The sequence below is a fragment of the Eulemur rufifrons genome, chromosome 10 (genome assembly GCF_041146395.1).
Source record: "Eulemur rufifrons isolate Redbay chromosome 10, OSU_ERuf_1, whole genome shotgun sequence".
Lineage (NCBI taxonomy): Eukaryota > Metazoa > Chordata > Mammalia > Primates > Lemuridae > Eulemur > Eulemur rufifrons.
Genome location: NC_090992.1, coordinates 31,689,820 through 31,700,105, shown reverse-complemented (window position 1 = coordinate 31,700,105; position 10,286 = coordinate 31,689,820).

Below are 10,286 nucleotides of genomic sequence, written 5' to 3'. Positions count from 1 at the left end.
TTAGCCCAGTGCCTGGCAAACAGTAAGTGCTCGGAACTTTGGAATGAGTGAAGGTAGGAACAAATGAATGAATGACTTGTTGAACACTCACTGAATGATCCAACCAGTGATTTGCGAGTGGATCTGGCTGACGGGAAGTGGCAGCCAGGGCACAGGCTGGGACGGAGGGGTGTGAGGAAGAAGTTGCAGGGAGAGACAGCGCCTTGTTGGGGGGGTGGCCCGGGGACAGGAAGGAACTAGATGACCTCTAATGAACTGGATCATCCTAAAACTCCGTGCAACTCTGCAACATTGTGACTTGATGTGAGGATGGGCTCGCATCCCAGATGTCACCCCTTTAGGTCATTCTCTCCAGGGCCCTCCCACAATATGCTTTGAAACAGTCCTGGCGGAAGCTTCTCCAAAGTAGCTAATTCTGGAGGGTGGGATTCCTGAGGCCACTTGCTTTCTATGTCTCACGTTTCTGTAATGATTTCTCCTGCCCTTCCTTTCTTCCCAACAAAAATATATTACCTTTGCATCGAGAGTAACAAAGCCAAGTGACTAAGAACATCTTCAAATATTTAGGGGGTGGAAGTGCCTTCTCTTTGAGGAGCGTCTGGTTGCAGAGAATGGGAAAAGAGGAGGGAGGGGAGGCTGGGAGTGAGTGGCTGAGACAGAATGACAATATCATCGATCACTTTTTAGTTTTCTAATTTTTAAAATTAACGTGCAATAAAACTGACTTTGTGTGTGTGTGTGCAGTTCTATGAATTTTAAGAGATGTATAGATTTGTGTAGCCACCACCACAATCAGGATATAAGTCAGTTCCATCAGCCCAAAAAATGACCTCAAGTTACCTGTTTGTAGTGATGTGATTCCTCCAACCCTACCCCCTGGCAACAGCAGATCTGCTCTCCATCACTCTAGCTTTGTCTTTCAAGAATGTCGTGTAAATGGAATCATAGAACCTATACGCTCCTGGGACTGGCCTCTTTCATTCACTCGTTGTTGCGTGTATCAGTGTTGTGCACCATCTTATTGCTGAGTAGCTTCCTAGTAGCTGCCTTGTAGACATACTACAGTTTAATCACCCACTGGAGGACAACTGAGTTGCTTCTAGTTTTTGGTGATTATGAACAGAGCTGCTATAAATATTTGTGTACAGATTTTTGTGTGAACGTCTGTTTTCATTTCTCTAGGAAAATTACCTAGGAATGGGATGGCTCAGTTATACGTTAAATGAAGGTTTAACTTTATACGAAACTGCCAGACTGTTTCCCAGGGTGGCTGTAGCACTCCGCATTCCCACGCGAGGTGTATGAGGGTTGCAGTCAGTCTGTGTTTGCTGTCAGAGTTTTGGAGGTTTTTCCCATTTTTTGGTTTTGTGGGGGTTTTTTTTGTTTTGTTTTCTTTTGTTTTTTAAGCCATTCTGTGTAGTGGTATCTCATTGTGGTTTTATTTGACATTTCCCTGATGGCTAATGCTGCGGAGTATCTTTCCACGCGCTTACTTGCCATTAGTGAATCCTCTTTGGTGAACTCTCTGATCAACTCTTTGGGCCATTTCTCAGTTGGGTTGTTTGTTTTCTTACTGTGGAGTTTTAAGAGTTCTTTTTATACTCTGGATACAATTCTCACGTGAGATATGTGATTTGCAAATATATTCCCCCAGATCATAGCTTGCCTGTTCATACTCTTAATGGTATGTCATAGAGCAAACATTTCTAATTTTGATGAAGAAAATTTTTATCAGTTTTTCCTTTATAGATCATAATTTAAGTGTCCTATCTAAGAATGCTTTGCCTAATATTATCATTTTAAAATCACTTTCTTTGTGCCAGTCCACATTGCATAACCATTCAATTCTCACTACAATCCTATGAGGCTGGTACTATTCTTACACAACCTCATATTACAGATGAGGAAACTGAGGCACAGAGAGCTTAATTTGCCCAGGACTCACTCAGTTGTCGGTGGCAGAGCTCCAGGACTTCAGGGCCCAGCGTCTTCACCACGAGGATCAGGTTGGAACACTGCCCCTAGAAACTCGTATTGGAAAGCCATCAGGGCAAGAAATCTGGTAATATTTGCTGCTTCTTGTCATTTGGTTCTTAGCTTAAATGTCACCTCCTCAGGGAGATCTTCTCTGGCCAACCCATCTAAAATAGGACTTCTCTCCCCCACCCTACTTTCATCCTCCCTCTCCCCTCTTAACTGAGAATAGTCTCTCCGGGACATGTTCCGTTATCTGAAATTTGTTAGTTTTCTTCTACATAATTTCTTCCTTCCCCACTAAAAAGTCAGCTGGGTAAGAGCAAGGACTTCGTCTTTCACCTCCTTATCTCCAGCTAGCCTAGTGCCTGGCACAGAGTGAGCGCTCCACAAATACTTGCTCAGATGTTAGAGGACGGATGGATGGAAAAGTTGCCTCAGTTGGGGAAATTTGGCTTCTTGAGCAAGAGGGAGCTGCAACCTTGGAACTAATCAGATCCTGACTGGAAAGAATGGAAAAGCATCTTCCATACGAACATATTTGTTTGTGTGTATGAACATTGTGCACTGCATTCATGTTTAAAAAACACAATGTTGTACATACATATATATGCTCACATATGCATGGAATATCTCTGGAAGGAGACACAAGAAGCTGGTGCATTGATTGCCTTCCAGGGGTAGATCTGGGTTGGGATACTGGCTAGCATATTGGGGAGAGAATGAGACTCACTTTGCATTGTTCGTTTTAAATTTTCTACCATGCGCATGTTTTGCATATTCAGAGCATATATGTCTTTTTAAAATTATAATGATGTGAGCTTTCTTTCCCCAAGGAGGCTGAGCAGGAGAGCAAGCCAAGAGGTTAATCAGAGGAAGTTGCTCTGGAAGACAATTAACACCTTCTCTCTAACCAACAGCTTATTTGTAGGAACTGAAGCAAGGTAAGTGTTAATGCAAAAGAGGTTTTGCAAGACTAGATGGGCAGGTAGCATTTATTAAGTCATTACTAATGAGCATTGCTTATTAATTATTATTTGTAATATAATACATGCTCATTGCAACAATTCAAACTTAAAGATGCATCCAAGGCAAAACTAACACCCTCCAATCCAACTTCTTTGACACACTGTAACTAAAAATTTGATTCTCTTCCTTTTTTTTTTTTTTTACTTGTTTAAGTATTCAGGGTGATTTGGGTATGTTTATTTTGTTTGATTTCTATAAAAATGGTATCAAACCATAGACATTATTCTTCAACATCTTTTTTTCATGTCATATGTTTTGGAGCTAATTTTTAGTTGACACACACAAAGCTACCTCATTTGTTTTAATAGCTACATGATATGCAACTGTATTGACGGAAGCAGGATGTTTCTAGGTTCTCGCTGTTACAAAAATGTTGCAATGAATATTCTTGTATCTAGCTTGCTTATGAATTATTACTTTCACTTCTGAAAGTTGTCACATTTTTTGCCGTAGTACTTTGGAAAAGTTGTCCTAAAAGGCTGTATTTTTTACAACCAACAATGGATATCATAGAGTTGGTTTTCTTATGCCACTATCAGCCATAAATGTTACCAATATGTTTTTGTTTTTGCCAATATTAGGAGACATATGGGAGCTTGTTCTTTCGTTTTCATTTTCCTCCTTATACATATGTTTGTTGCCCATTTTCATTTCCTCTTCTGTAAACTGTTCACATTCTTTGCCCATATTTCCAGTGGATCATTCATTTTTTTTTTCCAGTTAAGTTGCAAGAGCTTGTTCATACCAGGGACAGTAAGCCTTTGTCATACGAAGTTTAAATATTTGCTCCTGTGCTCTCATTTATCTTTTGAACGTGTTCGTGGTGTCTTTTGTTATACAGAAGTTTAAAATTTTTATGCAATCAGATCTTTCTATTTTTTTCCTTTGTAGCTATTAATAACCACGGATGTTTGCGTAACCAGTGGTTTTCATACTGTGTTCCTAGTTTCATGAAACTAGGGTTTCATGGGGATGGATGGACGTCAAGGCTGTGGGGGTGAGTGAAGCTGTCGCCTGTTAGGAACTCACACCTGCCCCTTCCTCTGTTTTTTTTTTTTTTTTTTAATGATTTTTTACATGCTACCACTAGTCCCATAGTGGAGGAGAGCCAGAATTATTGGGTGAGGCACTTAATCTCCCTGGGCCTTATTTATTAGTTTCTTGATCTAGGAGATGGGAATTGTACTGAAGCTTCAGTGAGCAGATGCATGGAAAGCCACCACTTAAGTAGCCCTTACCATGTGCCCAGCACTGTGCTCGGCAATACACATACATATATTCTCACTTAGCCCTTGCAACCACCTACCTGCCTGAGGAACTGCCAGCAGGATTATCCCTGTTTTACAGAGAAGGAAACTGAGGCCCAGAGGGTTTAGGCAACTTGCCTAAGGGCGCAAGGGTAGTGAGCAATGCAGCCAAGATTTACACCTTGGTCTCTGTGTGCCTTTAAGATTTTGGTTCTCCTCTGTCCACTCTCTTTACCACATTGATATTTATTGAGCACCTGCTATGTTCCTGCCCAGTTCTAGGTGCTGGGGATACAGGCGTGAACCTGACAGGGTCAGTCTCTTGATGCTTACAGCCTAGTGGGTGAGAGACTGATCAACAACCAGACCACTTCAAATTGTGATTAAATGCCACTGTGCACGGTGCAATGGGAGACGCTGACACCGATTGCTACTTCAGACTGGGAGATTCTCCTTTCAAAAGGAGAGGGCTTTCTGAGAAAATCTACTTGACCTGAGATGTAAAGGATGAGTAGAGCAGGCCGGTTGGAAACTGCGACACATCAAGTGGGCGGGCTCTTTGGCAGAGAAAGAGCTTGGCAGCCTCCAAGAATGGAAAGAAGGTCAATATGGCAGGAAGGCAGATTGTGCGAGGGCAGGTTTGAGATGGGGAAGGAGAAGTCAGTGGATACCAGGGCATGCAAGGCCTTTGTGGGCTGAGACAGAAAGTTTGGACTTTATTCTAAGTGAGTGGGAAGCCATGGAGGGTTTAAGCAAGGGGATACTGCAGTCTGATTGTGCTTTAAAAATATCACTCAGTGAACATATGCATACCTTCTAACGAAGCAATTCTACTCCCAGGTAGCTACCCAATAGAATGCATGCTTATGTGCACCAAAGACAGGAATATTGACAACTGCCCTCTGTAATAGCCCCAAACCATAAACTACTCAAGTGCCTCTCAGGACTTGACTAAATAAATAACGATATAATCATATGATGGAATACTATACAGAAATGAAAATGAACAAACTATAACTACACACAACAGAATGAATGGATCTCACAAACAATGATGAGCGGATTAAGGCAGACGTAAAATAGCACACATTATATGAATCCATGTATACTAAGTTCAAAAACAGACAAAACTAATCTATGGTGCGAGAAGTCAGGATGACTATTGCCCTGGGGCAGATATGGGGTGACAATAAGGGGCATAGGGTGGGCTTCTGGGATGCTGGTGACGTTCTGTTTCTTGATTTGGGTGCTGGTTACATAGGTGTGTTCAGTGTAAGCAAACTCACCAAGCTGAACACTCAGGATCCGTGCATGAATGTGTGTCTGTTTCATTCTGGCCAGTGAGTGAGTGTTGAACTAGAAAGCGGGTGGGCGTCATCTGGGGGAGACGAGGCAGGGGCTATTGCAGAAGCCAGGTGAATAGTAGTTGGCCAGAGGAGGGTGGTGGTGACGGAGACATGGGGACAGATAGGGGCACGTGTTGGAGAAGAGCCCACAGGCCTGTGATGGTGGGGGCATCCGCTACTCTCCACAACCAGCATGAGCACCTCGGGGGACGGAGGTGTCACAGCCAACACGGAGAAGGCGGGGAGAAGCATCTTCGAGGAGGATGGCAGGATCCAAGGCCTAAGTTTTGGACACGTAAAATTTAAGATGTTTCCAAAAGGTGACTTCATGGGAGCAGATGGATATATGGGTGTCCAGTGAGGTTTTATTTGGAAAGAAAAAAAAAAAAAGACTTCTGTTACTTAAGAGAAAAATAAAGTTTGAAAGCAACCATTCTAGCCATTTTCCCTTTTACAAAGCACTTTCTGTTCCCATTATCTCAGTTCCATTTAATTTCATGACAAAGATTCTTGTCTGCGAGGTGTGGGTGGGGTGGGGGGAATATTGTGTCTTTATGTAGAACTCAGAGATATGTTCATGTCTATGCCGTTACTTGAACGTGCTATATTTATCTATTAGAAGAGAGCAGGCCCTGGCGCGGGTGCCTGGGGACCCCGCAGAGGGCATCAGCTATAAGCAGAGGCTGATCGAGGCTCCAGGAGTTTGGCTCTCACCGCAGGAAGGCTGAGCCAAGAGGTCTGAAACCTAAACATAACAGGCAGAGAAGCTTTCAGACATCCCTGGGACCCTGGGGACAAGCCACAGTTGCCAGAGACATGGGCTCCATTTCCTTCTAATTCAATCTCTATCCCTGCCTCTCCCTGAACAACATGGCTCACACCTCTCCCCTCTCCCCTGCTATACTCCTCCAAGGCTCCCATCGCCCTCAGGAAAGAGTCCTGGGCACAGGCCACTAGGCCGGGCCACGAGGAGGCTTTGCCATCTCTGCAGCCTCATCGTTCACTCTTTGTACAGGTTCTCTGTGCAAAGCCGTGTAGCGCTTCCTTTCTTTCTGTCGGGTGTGCTGCGTTCTTTCTCACTGCAGGCCTGTTTGCAGGTTTTGCCTGTGTCTGGGGTGCTGGCTTGCTCTTCACTGTACTTACCAGAACACATCTTTCAGGTGTCCTCTTCCCCTCATTTTCTTCAGGACATCTTGGCATTCCCTACACAGGGAGAGCCCCACGCTCTTCCCCAAGACACCCAGCGCTGCCCCTGACAGGACCCCCACTCCCCTGTCAGTGACTGTCTTCCCCACCAGACTGTGAACTCCAGGGTGATGGAGACTGTGTCTGCTTGGTCCCCCAGGGTCACCCCAGCACTGAGCATAGCACTCAGCACAGGGAAGGTTGACTGATTTGTCCCTTGACCTCCCAGATTGAGGCCTGTGCCCTGCTCCCTGGCATTGGGTGCCAAACATGTCCTCATAGCCACCTTCCTCCCTTGCCCTCTAGGCTAAACCCTCGGGACCCAGCCGATGACCCTGAAGCTCAGCGTTTCTTTGTCAACACCCCCAGGCCCAGTAAGACTCAGCATTCACTGTGCACTCAGGGACTTGTCCTTGGATCCCCTGAAAATGCTCGTGACCATGACTGACCCCACACCTACTTTTCAACAGAATGCTTGGGCACAGTTTACACGCAGATTGGAACCAAAACCTGGACCCACCCTGCCAAAGGACCAATGAGGGTCAAACTCCCTGGGGCTGACTCAGTCTGAAATAATGCAATCCCGTGGAGGCGTCCACGACTGTGTGGGCAACAACCCTGAAAGAGGAATAGCCACAGGGCACAGAGGCAGTCAAAAGCCGTGTCACAAACCTTAAACACCCTTTGCTGTAGCAATTCCACCTCTAGGAATTCATTCTGATAACAGCGCATGGGAGCAAAGATGACTTTATGACGATGTTTACCACAGCATTGCGCATCACTGCGAAACAATGGAAATAATCAAGATATCCAACAGAAGATTGGTTAAAACTGGAAATCCAGCCTGTACCCTGCCACCATTTAAAATGATGTTGTGCATGCATATCACAGACATGGAGTCACGTCCGCCACACGTTATGAGTGTGTTAGGAGCTGTTCAGTGGCCACTGACAGAAATCCATCTCAAAACGGAAAAAGCACAGGGGAGGATTTGTTGGCTCATGGAATCCAAAGGAGAGCTGGACGGCCACGGTTTAGGAAGGACCACAGTGTGGTCGGGCCTGGAGAACAAGTAGAATCTGAGTCTCCGCTTGAGGACACCCTCTCCACCTGCTGTTTGCCTCTCCCTACATGTCAGCCTCACTTCTCCACTGCAGACCAGAGAGTGGGGAACAAGGTCCGGGACACAGGGAAGACCCAGCTGTCTCTAACTCCAGATCCAGAAATCCCAAGCAAGAAATCTATTGGCCACCTTAGATCAAATACCCAAATCTGAACCAGTCAACTGTGGGCAAGGCAGCCAGGTGCTGTGATTGGCCCAGCTCAGGGCAAGACCCTCCTCTGGACCAATCAACTAAGGCCAGGGGGCGGAGTCTCTTCGACCTAACATGGGAATTCCGGAATTAAATGCAGGCCGGGAAGAGTGGTTCCTAGGAAACAGGACAGGGCTGATACTCTGTTATCTCCTACCTATTGTTAAATGAAGTGGTTAAAGAAACAGAAAGCACCATGAGGTTCTATTTCTAGAGGAAGGGGTGCATAGGGGAAAAAAGCCTGAAAAGATACTCCAAAATATTCAGAGTGGTTTTCTTGCAGCTGTGCTGTGTTTTTTTACAACAAACACCAATTATTTGTGAGATTAAAAATTTTTTAAGAGAGAAGAGCTCTGTTGACTCCATGAATATGCAGAACATCCACTCCAGCCGCTGTCCCCATGTCTCCTTCAGCGAGCCCATGCTAGATTTGAAATGCAAGTGGTTCTGTGGACTGCAGAAGTCATTAGGGTCTCCAGGCACATCCATCCAGCAAATGGATGTTTACAGGGGACCCAGTAAGTACCAGGCAGCAATATGTGCTGGAGGTATAGCGACCACTAAGAGCTTAGACCTGTCTTCAAGGGACTCACCATCTGATGGAACATGGGCTGTGATGAGTACATGGCCAGTTATGTTATAAGAAGCTCAAAACAGAAGTATGAGCAATGTGCTAGGAAAATAGAGATGAAAGGGCAACCAGTTCTGTTTAGGGGGATCTGGAAAGGTGGTCTCAAGGCATTGGGCTTTGAACTGGGCCAGGAGCGTAGAGCCTGCCGTAGAGCATGCCATGGAGGGCTTATCAGTGGAGGAGACAGCACGTATAAAGATGCAGAGTGTTCACCAGCGGGACCTGGAGTTGGCAGGTGGTTGGGGTGGCAGGAAGTATGAGGAAGCAGGCAGGGAATGCCTTCACTATGCATTTGGTGAGCATCTTCTAGTATATGGCAGGCTTTTGGCTAAGGGCTTGCTGGTAAGATAAGATAGCTATTTGGGATTAGAGTCCAGAGGGCCTGGAATGCTATTCTCTCTTTTTTCCAATACAACAAAATTGAGATTAAAATGTAGGTTTATCTCTTCTCCCATAGGAGGGACAAATGTATTCCTCATCCATGGGTTCTCTCAGGTGTCTTCAGCTCATGCATCTCCACATTAGGGGGCGGGGGAGACGTCACAACACCCTGCTTCCTGGGTTCATAATTCCACCCATGTTCCAGGGATATTGGGGAACAAGAACTCAGAGAATTCTCCCGGGGGTTGTTGCAGAGGCAGAGCTGTGCTCAGAAGGTCCTGGCTGGGCTTTGCAGTGGAGACTTAGCCACTCTCATGGGCACTAGCTTCCCAGCTCTGTTTCTCTGGAGGGACTCTGGGGAAGGGGATCACTGGTCTCTGAAGTGTCTTTCATGCACTAAGCTGAATGACCTTGGCCTGAATCTCTGAGGGTTATGTAAGATTAGGTAGCCACTTAGTCAAAAATAGCTTTCATGCTGACTCCAGCCCACAGAACCGCATCCAAGTGAAGGGGGCACAGATGAGCCAGAGCTGGGCATGCGTGGGGAAATTCCCTTCCTGGTCCGTGCCATCGGAAAGTCGTTTGGGAGTGTCAGATGGGACTTAGAGCTGCTAACAGGTGATCTCCCCTGCTTCTCTGTTTGGCAGCAGTAATGTGGTTTTGCTGAAGCACAGAAATCAAGGGACCATGAATATGGAAATTTAGTGCAAACAGAATGAAAGTGAGTAAGAGGGTTCAGCAGGCAGAAAGAGCACTGAACTAGGAGTCTGCGGATCTACTACCACCATTGACTCTCTAGAGCTAGTTACTTTCATTTATTTATTCAACAAATATTTACTGAGCAACCACCATGTGCCAGAGACAGACCTAGCACTGGAGACACGAAAGAGAAGGACAGATGCTATTCCAGCCCTCATGGAGTTTTAGCTTGTGGCAAGCTATCTTATTCCCCATCCTAATGATAGCTTATGTTTTCTGAGAACTCCTTTGTGCCAGGCACTTTATAAGAAATTGGGCATACACAGTAAACAAGCCAGATACAATCCCTGGCCACGTGCAGCTTGCAATCTAGAGGGAGAAAGAGACAAATAGCAGAAGGAAAAAAAAAAAAAAAAAAACTCAGACAAATTGTCTTTGCAATAAAAATTCCAATAAAGGTTTGCTAAACACCCTTCCAGGT